This window comes from Camelus ferus, chromosome 11 (assembly GCF_009834535.1).
Source record: "Camelus ferus isolate YT-003-E chromosome 11, BCGSAC_Cfer_1.0, whole genome shotgun sequence".
NCBI lineage: Eukaryota > Metazoa > Chordata > Mammalia > Artiodactyla > Camelidae > Camelus > Camelus ferus.
In genome coordinates, this window is record NC_045706.1 from 55,562,165 (window position 1) to 55,582,007 (window position 19,843).

The following is a 19,843-nucleotide window of genomic DNA, read 5'->3' on the forward strand; positions in this document are numbered from 1 at the left end:
AGACTTAGTGTCAAGAGAGAAAGAAAGAGGGCAGAGAAAATGGAGTAGAGATAAAGAAAGAGAGATTTTCAGTTTTGTTCATGTTGGTCAATTTGTGACAGCTTTACAGACACCACCATCTGTGAACTTAAAACTCAATTACAAGAAGTCTCCCACTGCGATGTAATTGGGAACTAAAATTCTCATACCAAGGAAAAAAATCCCCAGTCTAACCAGATGCCTTCTCTTTAAGAGAGTATGTAAGCACCAGCACAATTTAGAATTCACAGTAATTTCACTCTCAATCTCTAGAACTTTCTTTTTAAAAAATGTCTTTATTGTGGTATGACTCCTGTACAGTAAACCACACACATTTCAGATGTACAATTTGATGAATTTTGACAGATGTATACACCTATGAAATCACTACCACAATCAAGACAGCTAACAAATAATCCATCTTATTCCATTTCTGTTTCTTTCTACTTCTCCCTTTGTACACATTTCCATCCTATTCATTCCCCTTTGCTTCTGGAATCCCAATCCTATGTTGTTTGGGGTTTTCCCACAGATGCAGCCTCCACTGTCATGAGAGCAGATTACCCCATATTTTTAAAGATATCCCACAGCAAATTCATGGCCTTATATTCCTCATGATGCTGGTCTGTGGCTGAGAAATAGGTTAGTGAGGGAAAATCTGGGGGAGAAAAAAAATGTTTCCATCCACCAGTGCATGGCACCAGTAAGAGGTCTTGCTTTTTCCTCCTAATACAGTACATCTGCTGTATTTATTGGGGTATCTCTTACTTTTCATGGGTGCTGATGACCAAATATGATGCTGTTCTTGCTAGGTAAGTATCCTGGCCTTGGAAATGCCTTAGAAATGAATGCATCCTGATTACTAAGTTAGTTCCAAATATCTTAATCTCTTACCATTAATTCGCCTTACTTTGCTAAGTTATCTCAGATATTAGCTGTAACGGCAGGGTGAAACAGCCAGGGCTACAACTCACAAATCTCAGTGCCACCTGCTTCACAGCCCTCCTTGCTCAGGTTCTTGAGAGAGCCATGCAGAGGACACTCAGGGCAAAATCACACAGCACTGCTGGCGGAGGCTTATTGCTCTCCAACCTCCCAAACTCTACTGGATTGTTTTGCTTTTCTGGCTTAAGACCTAGCTAGACTGCATGTATTCCTCAGTCTTTCTGTATAATACTATGTAGTTCATTACAGTGTGTGTTTTGTGAAAAATGTTAATGAACTGGTAAAATTTTTTATTAACAGAAAGATTAAAAACTTAAAAAAATATTCTGTGTAAGTATAATTCTGTATGCACACACATACTCTCATAGAGAGAGAGAAAAATTTTTTTTTTGGAAAGAATGAACCAAAATGTCCAATGTGATTATTTCTGGCTTGTAGAATCAGGAACCATTTAAATATTCTTATTTGTGCTTTCCTGAATTTTCCAATTTTTTTTTCCAATGAATAGATATGGCTGTTGTTTCTCAATGGATTTCTGTTACAAAGTAAACACATTTACACTGCGAAAAATAAGGTCAAAAGAAAGAAGACAATGAAAATCTCCTGTAATCTTGAGCACTTAAAATTGTAAACACTTTAAAAAACTCTATCATCATATATGTGTATGTATGTCACATGTGTGTATAGATACATATGTACCTGTGTGTATATGTACCAAGGGGTGTGTGTGTCACATTCATCAGTGACAGGGTTAAACTTGCCTCATGTACAATTCAGAACCGCTTTTCCATAATGGTCAGAAATGAACCATTAACTGGAAATAAGTAACATATGGAGAAGAAAGTAAGAGGTAAAGTGATCTGTATCTATTAATGAGACATATATACACACAAAAACATGCAGACACAACTTATTTAATTAAGACAATACTCCATACAGTTTTATTTTTCATTAGTGATGCACTGTGACTTTCCACATCCCATATTTGTTTCTGATACCTGCCGTCTGCCACTGCATGGCTTATACTGTTAAAGCAATATTTTTTAGACAAATTGATCCTAGCTCATCACAGTTAGTTTATTACTTGTTAATGAGGAGACTGTCAAACACCCATGGCCTTCACTGGTGGTGGGATATTTGAATCACCTTTATTTTTCTAAAAAATATGAACGCCTGGAGCTCACCTCCAGTGATTCTGATCTAACTGGTCTGAGATGGGGTCCAGGAATAAGTATTTTTAAAAAGCACCCTGAAGTGTTCCTAATGTGCAATCAGGAAGCCTGACCTACCGAGGAAGAGGTGTCAGTTTGATACAATGTGGGAGAAGAGGGCCTTAGCATCATGACTTCTGACTTCGCTGAGACTGCTGCTCTGCTCTTTGACCTCCTGTGGCCATAATGTAATTAATATTCATCAGCGACAGGGATAGATCTGCAGCACGAATGAATCTGAGCTACCTTCCCACAGTGATCAGACATGAACCATTAACTGGAAATAACAAGTAGTATATGGAGATGCAAATATTAAGTAAATTGATGTGTGGTTATTAATTAGATGTACCAAGGAACACGGAGTTATTCTCTCACAGGAGCCAATTAGTAAACAGGTGGCAAAATCTGTCCAGTGAAGGTCAACCAACAGGCACACAGTCTTGCTATTCCTCAAGCAGCTGTCACGGGAGTTTCTCTAGCAAGCCCTCTAAGATGCTGAACATTCTGTTTGCTTAATTCTTCATTTTTGGGGAAAAGAGTTTTTCCCTCGGTACAGTAGTGTATTCAACCAATATATTATGTTTCATCCATTTGCAGATGTACATTTTAATATTTTAACATCTCTGCAACTTGGATGCATCTTAAAACTGAAATCCTAAAAAAGTTGTATCACTGTTTAACTGGCAGCATTGCTTTCTTTCTTAGTGGTACGTGACAGAGTAGGGCATCTTAAAATCAATGGTGCAATGAGATATATTTAAAAACATTTAGACTCTGACCCTATCTTCACACCTTTATTGCTACTATATGGGATAAGCCTCCACCATCTTTTGCCTACACTTTTGCAATGCCCTCCTAGCTTGTCATTTTACTTCCACTCTTTGCTACCCCTTCAATCCATTCCTGACACCCGGACCAATGTGTTCCTGTTAAAACTGAACCCTGGACTTCAGACTTCCCCTGCAGCACCCCCTCCCCCAGAGTTGGCCCATACAGGTGAGGAAGTGCACTTCCTGCTCCTTTTCACATTTGCTACCATTCTCCCTGCTACCTCCGTCAAACCCCTGAGCTTTGCATGTCATTAGACTCTGAGATGAGCCAATCAGTACTCATCCTTACTGCAGTCTCTGGCTGACCGGAGATCGTCAAAGATGTTGGCTTCTGGTTCACTGTCATTTTTGCCAACATTCTGGTATTGTATACGTCTTAAGGATTAACATGTACACTTGGGAGATCCTTCTAATTCCCTGGCCTGTGGTTCCTTAACCTCTCTCTTAGTGACCTCGCCCTTGGCTCTGCCTCGGCACTCAGTTTCACAGTGAGCCTTGCTCTTATCCTGAAACTGTGTCTCCTCCAAAATGTTAGTGTTAAGTACTCTACAAATTCCTGCTGCCCTTCCTGCTCATCCCTTTTAGTACCTGACTTCAGTATCTTTAGTCTCCATGTGGGCCTTCAATCCATGATGTTACCATCTTTTCATTCTCCATCCCTCTCCATGTTCCCCTCTCCCTTTTGATCCCAGCTTAAATTCTATGGTCAATTATTTTAACTATTTCCTTGCACACACCCTCAACTCTCTTGACCCTTTTCAGTTTGTCATCCTGCTTGGGGATGAAACTCCTCCCAGGCCTGGGTCCACGGCTGAAAGCGTGGCAGTAAAATGTATGACCATGCTGACTGCTCTCCCTTTGCACTGATGATCAATAACCCCAAGTGGACCTTTAAAGCTTCCAGGTGATCATTTTATATTTTCCAGGTTTATTTTCTTTCTTGGATGGATATTTCTTATTTTCCTACTCTCCTGAAACTTCTCATTATTTTCTTCCCATCTTCACTTAGCTGAGAATATCCAGAAAAGTGAATAAATCAGAAAGCACCTCATAAACCCCCACCATCAACTCTAGCTCCTTGCCTGCACTGCCGTCTATACAGTCTGACTTTTTTTTTTTTTTTTGTCATTCTGGATGAACTGTTGATGTTCCCCGCTAAAGCCAAGCTTTCTTCCTGTGCAGCAGACCCCAATCCCTCTAGCTCACATCCCCCCATCTCTCTCCTGCATCACCAGCTTTCCCCTCTCTTTTGGGTCATTCCCATCAGTGTAGTAACATACTGTTATTTCTCTCAAGTTAAAAGCAACCAAACAACTTCCATGACCTCATCACCTGATTTCTTTCTCTTCTTATTTGCAGCAAAGCTCCAGAAAGAGTTGTCTATTCCTGTGGTCTCTAAATTCATTTCAAACCGGTGTTCGTTCCTGCCCTTCACTCTAAATATTCTGATTAGGATCACTAATGACCTCCAATGTCATGTGCACAATCCAATGTCACATCTCCACTTTTACCTTATTAGTCAAAATAGATAAATCTCTTCCTAGACCCTTTCTTGTCTCGCCTTAGGGTTAGTACTCTTCCTGTTTTCCTTCCACCTCACCAGCTGCTGCTCCTCCTCCGTCTCTTATGCTGATTTTTTCTCATTTCCCTCACCTCTAAATGTTGTACTCTGGGGCTCAGTCAAAGGATCTGTATTTTTCTCCCTATATACATTAACTCCCTAGATGATCTTATCCAGTCCATGCCTTTACGTACACTAAATGCCGATGACTCCCAACATTGTATCTCGAGCTCAGCCCTTCTCCCTGGATTCCAGACGTGTATAGCCAGCTTGTTACTTAAGATCTCCATTGCGATGTCTAAAAGGCATCTCAAAATTAACAAGACTCAAATGGAACCCTAGATATTTCTCCCCAAGCTGCTCCCTTTGGGAAAAAAAAATGTGTACTTAAAAGAATCCTGGATCTTACCTGGCAGAACAGGGAAGAAAAGCAGTGACTTATTCAGGTAAAAACACTGTGCTACTCACATCAGAGAGAGAAAAAATGCTAAACTTTAATTAATGCTGTGGGTGGATTTATATATTTGGAATTGTAGCAGTTCCATCAAACAAGGAAGTATATTTTTACCTCCTCTAAACATCTGTGTGTTTAAAAATTCCATTTTAACAGGGGACTTAGAAAAAATAGGATTTTTCTTTACTTGCTTTATCAGCTTTCTGTATCTCATATTTTTATTTGCAAGATGATTTATGCCATTTAATGAGCTATTTCTTTTAATTTTAGCTATTGAGCCATCTTTTGATCATTCATATAATTCCAAACACTACAAACTTCTCTCTCTCTACTTCCTTTCCTACAGTGTGGGGAGGGGTGGGGTAAGGGTCTGTGAAAGGTTCAGTTGTTATTTACACAAAATAAAAAACATGAATAAAACATTTTTAACATACAGAGTTGCCGGGAAAACTCTCAGGAAAAATTCATGGAATTTAAATAGTTTATGTCATATAGCAGGTATAAACTGACCTGTAATTAAGTCAAAGCAAAAGTACTTCCAAGTACCACATGTCAAGGCCTTCTTGCTTACTCAAGGATAGTACTTCAATAATTTTCCCTTTCTTGTTATCAATTACATTTTTTCTTTATAAGATTTTTCTCATCTCTTTCCAACTTAAAATGAAAACCAAAACTTCCTTTGTTCCTTTGTCTCTTCAGTTACTATTTCTTCTCTGCTCTTCTACATAGAAAAATTCCTTGAAGTTTTTGTCCATACACCTCCCATTCTGACTTAAACCAACTTATGTCCATTAGTGTTAGGTTTGGCTATGCACAACAGAAAACATAACATAAAAGTAAATTTAAAAGACAGCAGTTACTTTTTTTTTCCACACAAAAAGGGTCATATTGAGCCTGGCTAGGGTTGGTATGGTGACTCCATGCACAGATGGGACACATCTTTCTGTTCTACTGCCTTAGCTTGGTGCTTTCAAGGTCACATGACTCACAAAGGCTGCTGATGCTCCAGCCATCACTTTAGATTTTAGTAAATCAAAGGTACAAACAAAAAGTACAGTAGGTGTTACTATTTGTATACAATTTTTGTTTCCTTTACTCCCCTGCCATGGCTCAGTTGGTGAAGAAAAATAATCCTTTTCACTGACTTTGGGCCTAATCATGTAATTTATTTGGCCAATGGATAGAGGTGACCTTGTGGGTTCTGAGCTGAAGCATTAGGAGATGCGGCAAATTTCCACAAGGCTTCTTGAAGCTCCCACCCCACCATGGGAACAGCATGCTTTTCTTTTGGCCTGGAACTGACGCTGCCTTGAACCTGACCCAAAGCCTGGAGTACAGCCTGGCTTAGCCAAGCCAGCCAAACTATTGATCCAGAAGCATGAACAAGAATGTTGTTAAGTCACTGAGATATCTTTGGGTTATTTGTTTCATAGAACTATCACAGTAAAAATCTGACTCATACAGAAAGGCAAAGGGTGCCTCCTGGCTGAATCAGCTCCCTTTAGCTGACTTCCCAGAAGTAATACACACACTTCTACTTATGTGTCAGATACCATCACATCTTGATGAAAGGGAGATAAGAAAACATAGCCAGATGCATTTTACTCCAAATAAAACCAGGGTTCTTGTTACTAAAGAAGGGCAGTGCTTGGCTATTGGGTGGAAACCAGCAGTTGCTTCCACACGAATCCAATCAGGCTTTCTCTCCAGCCTCCCGTGAAGCAACTCTTGTCAACTCGTCCAGTCATTACTGGCCTATTAGCAGCCTTTGCCACAATTCACTCCTTGAAATTCCTTCTTGTTTTACTTTTAGACCGTTTGGTTCCTTTCCTACCTCATCAGCCATGCCTTCTCGGTCTCCTTTCCATGTGAATCCTTCTCCCTGAGCTCCCGACAGTGCTTAGAGCCCACCCTCAGCTTATTTTATTGGATAGCCACCACATTCTCTCACAGATCTTACTCAGTCCCAAGGTCTTAAATAACGTCTCCATATGCTGATGACTCCCAAATTGAGATCTTCAGCACAGGCTTTCTCATAACTTCAGACTAACACATCCAACTGCCTCCTTAGTCTCTCCGCGAGGTGTCTGACAGGCGCCTCGTAGGCAGCAAGCCCCAGACAGAACTCTCTCCCATCCCCTACACCTAAAACTGCTGTCCGCAGCCTTCCCCATGGCAATTCCAAGTCTTCTGGAAGCTCAGACTAAAAGTGATTCCGATCTTTCTCTCAGACCCAATTCCAAACCATCAGCAACATTCTCAGCTATATCTTTATAAGTAAATCATGCCATATTCAATGAGAAGGAATGAACTCACTGTGTACGTGAACAACATGGATGAATCTTACAGACATAATATGAAGTGAAATATGCCAGGGATAAAACTATGTATTTTATATTATTCCATTTATATGAAGTACATAAACAGACAAATCTACAGTGATAGAGGTCAGAATGGTGGTTATCTCTGGGGAGACTACTGACAGGGAGAGACAGGAGGGATTCTGGATGATATCAGTGTACATCTATGTGAAAATTAATCAAATGGTTCACTGAAGACCTGCATACTTTAATGTACGTAAGTTATATTTTAATAAAAAAGAAGTATTACAATTTTTTCTTACCAATAATTCAAACTACAGATTTGTGATGATGAAAAAAATTAATTCACTGAAAATATACTTTGTGATATGTAATTTATAAAAAGAAGTCTTTTTTGGTCTTTGTCTCCATTTCTGGCACAGAGCTCCTAAAACTTGGACTTTCTCATCCTCAGTGATGAGAACAACAAAGATCATGTTTGTTATGGTAAGAAGGCAACTACTGGACTCTACTTAAGGTTGGGGGCTGGTTGCTAGGAGACCCATCTATGTGATTGGAACCCCTAGTCCCATCCTCGATCTCTAGGGAGGGGAGAGGGGCTGGAGATTGGCTCAGTCACCAACAGTCAATAAATTTTTCAATCATGCCTATGTAACGAAGCCTTCATAAACCCCCTAAAGGATGGGGTTCAGAAAGCTTCCAGGTGGGTGAACCAGGACCACATGCCACCATGCCAGGCCCCAAGCTCTGTGAGGACCTCTGTTTGGGACCTCATCATACGGATCACATCATCTGGCTGCTGATTTGTATTGTTTAATATCCTTTGTAATAAATCAGGCATCTAGTGAGTAAACAGGTTCCCTGAGTTCTGTGAGCTATTCCAGCAAATTTATCAAACCTAAGGAGGGGTTGTGGAAGCCTCTGACATATAGCCAGTCAGTCGGAAGTACAGGTAACAACCTGGGCTTGCGGTTGGTGTCGCAAGTGGAAGGTGGTCTTGGGGGACTGAGCCCTCTGCCTGTGGAATCTGATGCCACCTCCAGGTAGTTTCAAAACTGAGCTGAATTCTGAACACCCTGCTGATGTCCAAGAATTGTTTGTCGGTGTGTGAAAGCTTACACATATCCACACCAATACCCACACATGTTGGAACTGGGGCCAGGAACCCAAAGAAGATATTTGTAGGTATGTCTATATACACAGAGTTATCTTTACAGAGTCAGCCACTTAATACATCCATCCACTGCTGTATCATTCGGGTCCAAGCCACCACGATTTCTTCACTAGGTTATCAAAACAGCCTCTTAAGTTAGTATCCCAACTTCCCCATTCATCTCCTCTCCAGTCTATGGTCTACGTAGCACTAAGAGTATCTCTTTAAAATTCAAGTCAGACTATATTCATGCTCTGCTGAAAACCCTCTGAAGATTTCCCCATGAACTCAGAGTAAAAGCGAAAATCCATACAGCTGTCCCCCTCACTTCCTTACTGTTCCTACTCAAAAGTCATCTAAATAGTGAGGACTTTCACGACCGTCCTATATAACTACCATTCTCCCAACTTCCTGACACTCTCTATCCCCTTTAACTGATTTTTTATTGTAACTCGAATCACTCCCTGCAGAGTATCTATTTAGTGGTTTACTTTGTTTATTTTTACCTTTCTTATCCCCACTGGAATGCGAGGTGAAGTTTATGTTCCCCCTCCTCGAATCTGGATGGACTTTCTGCCTGACCAGTAGAATATGGTGGATGTGATGCTGGGCTGGTTCCTGGGCGTCAGCCTTGAGAGACTGGAGGCTTCCCCTTCCTGTCTCCTGGAACGCACTCTCTGGGATCCCTGAGTGACTATGTAAGAAGTCCAACTACTCTGAGATGTCCACATTGGACAGGTTATGTGGAGGTGCTCCAGAGGGCTACCCCTGCAGACCTCGCTTTCCACCTGAGCCAGACATGATTAAGCCTCCTTGATCCCTCTAGACCAGCCACCCCCATCCGAACACCACCAAGTGCCCTCAGCCAATGTCACGTGGAGCAGAAAAATTATCCAGCTGAGCCCTGCCTGAATTATTGAGCCAATAATTATAAAATACAATAAAAAGGCTGATATTTGAAGTCACACCATTTTGGGGTAAATTGTTAAGCAGCAGTAGCTAACCAGACAGAAGGTCTCTTTTTTGGTTGGGGGGAGGGTACAGACCAGCAGACTTTATTTCAGGGTGTGTGTTCAGGGAGCGCTTAGGCAGGCTTCCTCCTCCTCTCTGTGTCAAAGTGAACAGACTTTAACGCCATGGCCCCGACACCCTACCTAAACCACCAGCTCTGGCTTTCTGCAGGCAGATCACGTAATTTCTTTAGAGAAGAGAGTTTAGACTTCAGTGTGGGGACATATTAACTGCTGCCAGTCTCTCCACGTGTGGGGTGCAGGAGATGTGTCCCAAGTGTCCCACATGCCCTCCTCCATTTATCCGGATCGCTGACCGGAGCTGGAGGTGCTGCAGCAGAACTGCTTCCGAGCGCCCTCAGTGGTTCGTGTGCCCGGGCGGCAGCTCCCTGCACTCTGCTCTCTCATACACTCCTCTTCCTTTCCTTGCCCGTAGAAATCCATCAAAACGTCTGAATCAATCCATGGGTTCCAGCTTTCTTACCAGAGCAGTAACACGTTAGTTAATTCCTTTCTGTACACCTTTGCTGTCATTTCAGCGGGATTTGGGAGTGGTGGGGAAGAAACACCTGTGCTCTGTTTACTCTCTTAAACCCAAACATTTATTTCTACATTAAAATATATATGGCAGGAATTTTTCAAATGAAAGAATCTTGAAAGAAGTGCGTGTGTGTCTGAGGAAACACTGAGTTTGGGTTGTTCCAGAGTCACTTCCTTTGTCACGTGTTCAGATGAGCTCTCTGAACTGGCTGGGTCTAGCTAACCTGGAAATGCAAACCCATTTCCTCTGGCCATTGGGACCAGCTCAGTTAAAGTCCCTGGGGGAGAGAGAGAGAGAGAGACAGACAGACAGACAGACAGACAGACAGACACAGAGAGAGGAAATGTCCCCAAACCAAGTTCCCTAACAAGCCTTTCAGCCTGGGCAGCGAATCTGCCCCACAGAGCTGAACTTCATGGAATGAAAAGTGCAAGCACATGTATCTCTTATTTATTCTCGGATCTTATTCTCTGATTAACTGAATTCCGTACATCGTTACTGTGTATTTTAGAGTAGCACGTATACTTTTATTGCACAACCAACTCAAATGTTCATCAGGTATTTTTAATGATGTGAGAAAATGCTTATGATAAAATCTTAAGAATGGAGACAAAAAAAGGAAGCGTAATTCAAAACATTAGCTAGCTTGCGACTTCAAAATTGGGGGGAAAAGCATAGAATCAGGATGGTATTTGAGGACACTCATTTCATTTGCTTAGTAGAATTGTGCATGTTTTTAATTCCCAAAATTTTTATGTTTAATCTAAATAAACTTATTGTTATTATTTTTTTAAGGCAAGAATATGCCTGACAGGATATAGGACTTTTCTAAATCTAGCATCCAATGGGCAGATAAGAGCCTGTGTCCAGGCTGTGGCTTGTTAATGATTCAGACTGACCATCCTACTGAAAACAACTAGCAATGCCGGAGAAAAACCAGTAAACATATCCTAAGAACACTTAACAGTGACAAGATGGTAAGGGACTGGAAGTCTAAGTATCATCGATGGTGGCAACCCTGGGGGGGGCACCAGAGCACCAAAGGCCCGGCTCTCGCCCTGGGCTTTTGCTGAACTTGGCAAACGGAGTGGCAGGTTTTGGAACTTGCTGGGTAACAGAGAGAAGCCCAGTGGCCATCCGGGTTGGAAAGTCTAAGAGGAGACCATCCCCTAGAAAGCCTGGGCCCCAGAATGCCACACTCTCAGGATAAGGGTTGACCAAAATTGAATCAACCCCAACCCCAGAGGACTATACAAGGACCTATGTCTTGGCTACCAGCTGGAAAGAGGTTAAAAAAAAAAACCCTGAGACATTATAAGAATCTGTCTGCCTTTACTGGGATTCACAGTTCCAACTTTCACCTCACTTGGGTGCAGGCAGATCTAGGTTTTGTGGCGATCGATGCTGTCACAGTTTGGGGCAGGTAGCTCATTCAGAGAAAACAAATACACAACTGAATTACATAATTAGGTATAAATACGTATATTCATTTGGAAGAGAAAAGGAGTCACAACAAATTCCAAATTAAAAAGCTGACAAATATCATAAACATCACAAAATCCAAAAAAATAAGTTATTTTTATTTATTAAAAGCTTGGTTCAATAGAACCATTCCTCCATATTTTGTAGGGAGTTGCTTTGATAGCCTCTTTCTATGGCAATGATTTTGTAATGTAACTTCCTCTATAGGAACATAAAGATGATTTAGTCACCACTGTCGCATGGGTGATAGAAATTTATTTTATTATTGATGGCATGGAAAATTTTCTTTAAGTTTTATGCCTCATTAATGGTACTGCAATGTACATTTTTAAGATTGCTATCAAATTTGGGAAGTTCTCTCCCAAGTTTCCTTCATATAAAAGCTATAAAATTTCAGAGCATTTCAGGTTTTCATCTGTAGTGATTAATCTTAAATACTCTTTAAATTAATGACAGCCATTAACTAGTTTGTTGCTGGTGCCCAGGCTGTAGTGGCATATTACTAGTTTTTGTTGTTTTAGTTGATGTCAGTATTTCGTGTCAAATTGGCAAGAGACAGTTAAATCTTTTTTAATGTGATCAGATATTTCACTTTTTTATCAATTTCATTTTCAAGCTGCCCAAGAATCCATTTCTTACTTTTATCTGAAATTCATGTCTTTCTCTTAATCATTTACTGATCTTGGTATAATCTAGGATTTTTTTTGCTGCTATCTACTTCTCAATGGCGGAATAACTTCTACTGATTCCATTATTCATCTTTATTACATTTGTTGTATATTCCATTAACAGAAATTTCCTTTCTGTCGTAAAATAAATTTAAAGTTGACAAGAGGTACCCATTAAATGGATCTAACTCAGGATGCTTTAATTTATCACTTGTTTTACTGAAGCATTCCAAGATGTTGGGGTTTTTTTCCCCCAAATTGCAGTTAAAATGGCATATTTGGACTTTACCAACTCTTTGAACAAATTCTTTGCCATTTCAATTGTGTTTGGGTTTCCTCCGCGGAATCTTTGAAAATACATGTTCGAATCGTTAAAGTGCCACCCTACTGTTGCAAGGCTGAACAGTTTTGTAACGGGCACTGGCGTCTCGTTACATTTCTTAAATTATTTAAAGAAAGCTTCAACCTTGGAGAGTATATTTAAAATACTCCACATAAAGGACAACCTGAAAAGAAAAGGAGTTAACAGCTGCCAAATACGGATTAGCCGACCATTTCAGGGCCTGTGGGGGCAGCTTCTATCCCAGGAGGCGAAGGAGATGAGCTGCTGACAGGTGTATTAAGGCGGGGGCAGGGCAGTGTTCAGCTCTGCAGCCCGTGTTATCCAGTATCTGCCCGTTATTATTATCCCACAGCAGGTTACACTTGTACAGAACTTGTTTCAAGTTGTTGAATAAACTTACAACAGAAGCTCTTCAATTTTCAATTGATGAAAAGGTTAGAAACCACGCTCAGAGTTCTTAAGTTCATTTGTTTTGTTTTTTGCTAGGCTATTCGTGTTTAAATAATTCAAGTTTAAGCAGTTTCCTACTGATTAGTGTTTGTCCCATATGGTGACAAATCAACATAAAGTAGCAGTATTTGCTGTCTGGTTTGCTGGATTTATCACTTTATTTTATACATGTTTCCATTATTTGAAACTAATTATTCACAAACTGTTTTAGGTAAATAGGCTATTTTTGTTTTTCTGTTTGAAATTTTGCAGCTGCTTATGCAAAGAACAAATCAACTTCAAAAAGTGGATGATTCCTATGACATTTGTTATTTGAAGAATGTTATTTCATTGTCACCTCCAAACCTTTCATTTAAATATTCAATACTCTCAACTACTCTATAGATCACTTAAAAATAACACATGTTCTTTAGTTTGTTTGTACGTTTTTCCTTGAACTGATAAAATTTTGTTAACATTTTTCACTAAGTGCTTCATAGTTTTGATGCTAATGTACATGGTACCTTTTAAAACATTTACGATTTCTTTTTCATTTCTTTTTCACACAGAAATGCAACTGTTTTTCTCGGCTGATTTCATATCTACAATCAGAAGTAAATTCTAATTCCATTAACTTATCTGTGAATTAGATTAACCTGAATTTCCTACATACAGTATCATATCATCTAGGATAGTGACAGATTTGTTTACTCCTTTTCAATCTTTATGGTTTAATTTTTATTCTTGCCTTACTGTCCTGGCTACGATCTCAGCACAGTGTTGAACAGACTTGGTGATAATGGACAATGTGCTCTTCTTCCTGGCCTCAGGAGGAATGTGTTCAATATTTGCCCATTAGCTGTGATGAGCACTGTAGAATTTTTTACCATATACTTGTTTATCATGACGACACTCTGAGCTGGAAGGGTCTACAGAGTCCCAAGACGGGGAGAATGGCTACTACCTTAGACGGGGTGGTGATGGAGACTCCATGGGGTCAGGAAGGAGTACAAGCATCAGTGGGAGTGTTGAGAGGTGACAGAAGAGAAGGCAGGCAGTGAGAGGCAGAGGAAGACACTAGGGGCCAGTCTCATCAATTCCAGGACTGTCTCTGCAGGGAACCCGGATGCATGGGCAGGGGGTCCTCCCCGCAGGTGTAGGACCAGGGCCAGGGTGGGAGAGAACAAGCACGCCCAAGTCAGATTCTGAATCTGTCCTATTTGTGCTCTATTATATCAGATGTGAAGTAGTTCTTGCACTTCTTCAGGGTGGCCAGTCTGACTTTCCTGGCAGAGGGTGGGAGCTAGATGACTCCATGCCCCAAATGGCAGGCAGCTAAGCAAACTGTCCACGGGTAGGGCCGCAGAAATCAAAGAACTGTCCTAACCGCTGAGAGTAAAGGAGACTAGTACGTGTTTTTCATTTTTCTTTAAACTTAATTATTTTAGAGTTAAAAAATTAAAACCAAATTCTTTGCAAAATTATGACATTTTAGACTATGCTAATGCCCCTTTCGCCCCTTGTCCCCTTTACTCGCTCCACTCCTCAGAGGAAACTACAATGATCAGTTTGTTGTATCTCCTTCCACATAAATTTCAACAAATTTGTGTTCATAAATATGGCTGCAAATATATACAGGGGCGTTACTGTGTTTCATACAAATTCTGTCACATTCAAGTTACATTTTCCCTTTCCACCTTTTGGAGCATTAGTTTCTTCAAAAGGTATCTTCAGAGAAAATGCTGCAAGAACTACAGTGAAACCATATTCTCTGGAAATGTTTGTCAAGAATGATAACGAATACAGAGATAGAAGATGCTAATGCCACAGAAACTCAGGATTAAGAAATTTGAAAATGGCTCCATGTATTGGAACTACATGGCAGATAAAAGCAAAACAGCTGCCCCGAATTTCTTCTCTCCTAGCCTAATGCCCACAGGGCAGCCACACACCTTAGCAACAAGGAACTCAAGTGAGGGCTCTGGTTGGCATCAAAATGGCTATTAATAATTGTTTTCCCTCCTTAAGATCAAACCTGAATGAAGAGGCTAAATGAGTTTCCTTTAGGCGTGAAAAGGCTCTTGTTCAATTGCAACAGGACTGCTGCAAAGATGAAGGATGAATATGAGGTATGTGTTTTAAGGACTCTCCTTCCAATTATTCTCATCCCTTTACTTTGAGAAGCGATGCCTATATTAGGAGGACCAGGGACTGAATACTCTTCAGAAATTCATTATCTGTAGCCGCCACTTTTTAACCTTTGCCTGCGAGTGATTTCTGAAATGTGCTGGTGGTGGACGATTTTTAAATTCTAAAGGTGAATGAAACGGCATTGTCAAAGCAGTAATGTCTATGGTGATGAGAACACCAGGGCCTGGAAATTGAGTTCTCCAAGGGAGGGATATTACGGGAAGAGGTAGAAAGAATTGTGTCTTGATTTCCAATATATTAATTTATCCAAATAGCTTCATTTACTTATATATGGGAATTGTAGGAGTTAAGAGTCAAAAAGACATTAGCGATAATCCAGTTATTGGAATAAATTTTATAGATGTAATGAGAAGGGAGACAAACCACATGAACAGTCCAAGGTCACATAGGTAGTTAGCGGAAGGGAAAAAAAAAAGACCATAGGGTCTTTCTCTGCAGTGTGCTGCCTCCTTAATTTGGTCATGCAACGATCCATGTATTGATTGAAGACCGACAATAAAATGAAACTTTGAGAGACAGAGTGGGGTGGAGGAAGGGACGTTTATTACCGAGTCAGACACTCGAATTTGAATTCTGAATCTGTCAACCTGTTGTGATTTTAGGTGAGTTCCTTTACTGACCTAGCCTTAGTTTAACCATCTAAAATGCCTTTCTGGTAAGCTTTTTAGGAGCGCTAGATGAAGTAATTCCAGGAAAGAGTCAATGAGGGGCCCAGCACATTGTGAGCTCTTGAAAAGTGATTGTTCTGTTATTCTCTGTTAAAAAAAAGATGTCAAAAAGGAGGAAATAAAGAAACAGAATAAAGCCAAAAAAATACTTTTGGAAATAGCTCTTGTATTTTTCTCCTTTTTCCTTCCTTTCCTAATCTCCTAAGTTAAGAAGCAATCACAGCTCTAGTTTTGCCTGTTGTGCAAAATGGTCTTGGCAACTCTGGCTTACCAGGAGAGACTGCTAGGGGCCCAACTACATAATGACCCAAGAAATGGTGAAGAGAACTCTGGAACTTGTGGTCAGGCCCTAGATCACTTACAGTCAGGAGCTCAACAGGAGAGAAGGAAAAGTTCACTCCTGATTTTTTAGGAACTGTCCTCAGTGCATAGGAACCTTGTGTTTACCCAAGGGTGACTGTCAGTTCTGGGCAGTGGGGGACGGTTTTTGGTGTGATCATCAAGATGTCCTCTGATGAGTCCCAGCTCATGCAGGTTTCAGAAGCATTTTTTGGGGGGAGGTGGAATTAGGTTTATTTTTTTATATTATTATTATTATTATTATTATTATTATTATTATTATTATTATTATTATTATTATTATTATTATTATTACTATTTTATTTAACAGCAGTACTGAGGATCGAACCCATGACCTCATGCATGCTAAGCGTGAGCCTTATCCTCCCTCTATGAAGCATTTTTAAAGTCTGCCCTCCCCTAGCGGTTGGAGCTTCAGGGATAAGCAAGTGGGGGTATCTCACTTCTGAGGAAAATGGTCTCAAATTCTTGAAAGAAGGGCTGTGAGTAACCAAGATAGAAAATCAGCATGAAACAAAGTAGCAGAAACAAAGGTATATGCCTCCATTTAGGTGTTACGGTCCCGTGACCCCGACCTACATGGCCGAGGAAATGTTAACACGTTTTAAGTGAGAGCAGCGTCCATCAGCTGCCAGAACTAGTGGACTGCAGACGGGACCCAATGATAAAATGCACTGAGAGCACTTACTTTGAACTTGCTCCTGAAGAGAGTCCTGTGATCGCAAGAGAATTAAGCGGAGGGGAACCCAGGCATTCTAGAAGGGAGGAGAGAGCCGGAGATAAAGTTGGACTATGGGATATAAGGGAATGAGTCATGGATTGGAGGCTGGGAGCTGTCAGGTAAATGGAGCAGCAGCAGATGCCTTTTTACAGATTTAAAGGCTTTCCCTCTACATGAGGGTGGCCAGACCTGGAAGGAAGCTTGAGAAAGTCAAGGGGCTGGATCAGAAGGCTGGGGAGGGAGGGCTGCTGCCCTGATTCCTGATTTCCTGGCAGATGAACAGCAGGTGGCAGCAGCAATGAGGGGCCTTTGCAGACCCTGGGGCTCTCCCTTGGCACTGAACACAAGTATAGCCATGGATGGAGTTTGCAGAAAGCCCAAGTTTGGGTAGGATTTGGGTGCTGTGCCCAGCCACAGCATGGGGTGGGAAGGGACCACAGGTTAGGGACAGTTGCACTGGGAAGCATCCTGTCCTGCTGGCTTCCGAACCTTCCTATAAGCCCCACTACCTGCTAAGCAGAGGCATGAAGGTCGCTGGGGTAAGGGTGAAACCAGCAGAGGTGCCTGTGACCACCTTCCACCTCTGTATACCCAGTTTCCTCATCCCCTCTCTGAGTGTGCAACCGACCCTCTGGCAGCATCCTTTTGGTTTCACGTAACGTTCTAAACATATATTCTAGCTTTCTAGCAATAACTGTGGGGCTTGAATTGATTCTTCATACGTTTGAGTCAAGGTTCCACACCGTCACTTACTTGATGTCCAGATAGTGTCCTGGTGACTCGATTCTGGCTACTAGGGATGAGGATCCTATAGAGAGGAAAGGAAGGCAGGATGGAAAATGAGCAGACACCAAGGAGGACACTGATGGTAACGAAACAGAAAAGAAAACCAGGCCAGATTCTAGGAGCGCTTTAGCAAAGAGACCCAGGATCTGCTTACACATGGGGGTTATGAAGCTTTGAAAATGTGTTGGTGGTTGGTTCAGCAGAAACAGTAACTGGTATTAAACTGATAATAAAGCTCCTGGAGAGTCTTTATGCCACTGTGGGGAGGAAAAGCTATGTTTGTTGCACAGTGTAGGAAGGTAAGATGTTTCATACTGGAGATTTTGTGGGTCCCTGCCTTTGGAGTCAGAAGGACACTCAGAGGCCAAGTAGGACAGGTGGTAAGCTCCAGGCACCTCCAGCAGAAAGCTTGAATGCCCCATGCCTTGGACAGCACTCACCTTCTCTAACGGGAGTTTTCCCTTGTTGGCTGACAGCAGGTGCAGTCAGGCTCTCCGGATCCATCCACCGCCCTCACTGAAAGTGAGCTGGAGGGAGCGCCACGCAGCTCCTTCCTGTGGAGGGGCACTGGAGCTTGGTACAAGTCCTGAAGACCACCTAGGGGTCAGGATCAGATCTGTGCCCTCTCACCTCCCGAGTCCCCCTCCCTCATTCTTGCCACTTTCCCCTTTGGCCCGGCTCCTTCGAGCAGGTGGGTGTAAGTGGATTCTTCTTGAGTCCCTTTCCCTATTCCTTCACACATTGTAGACTTGCCGACCCTCCCCTCAGTCTGGTCCTGCCTGCTCTCTACCTAGCAGAATTAATTGGCATTTCTGGGTTGGGGTTTAAGGATGCAGGAGGAAGTATTTACCTTTAAACATCTAGACAAGTCTTGCTGTTCTAGATAGAAAAATTGGCAAATATAAAGGCACACCGTAGCAAAGAAAGCCCAGTGCGCACTTAAGCTGGAAAGCACCAGTTATCGAAAACAAATAATAGCCTTTGCAAAGAGCAATGTATTTGGGAAGGACGATAATGATACTCTCCTAGTTCTAGCTTTTCCTTATCTCCATCACCATGTACATGTCTCTTATTCAGTAGTTTTGCGCTAACCTCCATAGTTGCCATTTTGATTCTGTTTTTCTGTTTCTTACTCTGTTTGAACTGCTGTTCTTTTTTATGTATAATTACAGCATAAGTCAGAAGTCCAGATAATACTAAGCTAGAAAGGCCTTGTTAATCTTCATTTGAACCACAAAAAAGTAATGAGCCCATCTGTATGATAAATAAAATTGTATTATCTTGCAGGAAGAGTGAACATTAAGGTTATGCAATGTGAGGATTCAGTGACGTTTTCCCAAGTTCAAGGACTGCATTTGGGAACTACATTTCCCCTGGGTTAGAGGCTGGTGCTAAGTAGGCAGAGAATTGAAAGCTGATAAAGGATTTACTAATACTGCCATTTGTTTTACAGATTTCAATTAAAGGATTTAATATGATGGTTAAACTATAAATTACATTTAGCAAAGCTATGAGACTGGAATTTTCTTTAATTTAATATTCCTGCTTAATGCCAGGAGGCATTAATCCAGGAGGCACTGGGTGGTCTCAAATTCAAACTAAATCCCTGGTATTTATGATTCCTGGTTAAACAAGAAATACTGTGCATTAGACTGGAAAGTGCAATGAAGTATTATGTTGTATATTGGAATCCAGAATTTAATATGATCCCATTGCACTTGAAACATAATAGATCTCAGAGTGAATCAAATGTTTGGATAAATCACTGCAATTTCTCTTTCCTTAGCTTGGCAGTTGCAAATGAAGTAGATTTCACTTTGTTAGGTGTCTAAGACAATAAAAATGAACATTTAAAGAAAATGTGTATTAAGACACAAATATATATACTTAGCGTCATAAAAAAATTAGTTTTGCAGAATTCATTGGGAAAATTCCATAATATTTCCAATCAGGTGAAGAGAGCTTATCTTGTTCAACCATGAGGTTTAACATAACTTCTCTAGCTCTTCATATTTTTCATTCACATTCTGTTAAAGGAAGAGCTAACTCCAAGTTAACCTGTGTGTGTGTGTGTGTGTAAACTTTGCTCCAAGTTTACTTAGTTTGGTTTTTCCTTTGAGTTGTCTTCAGT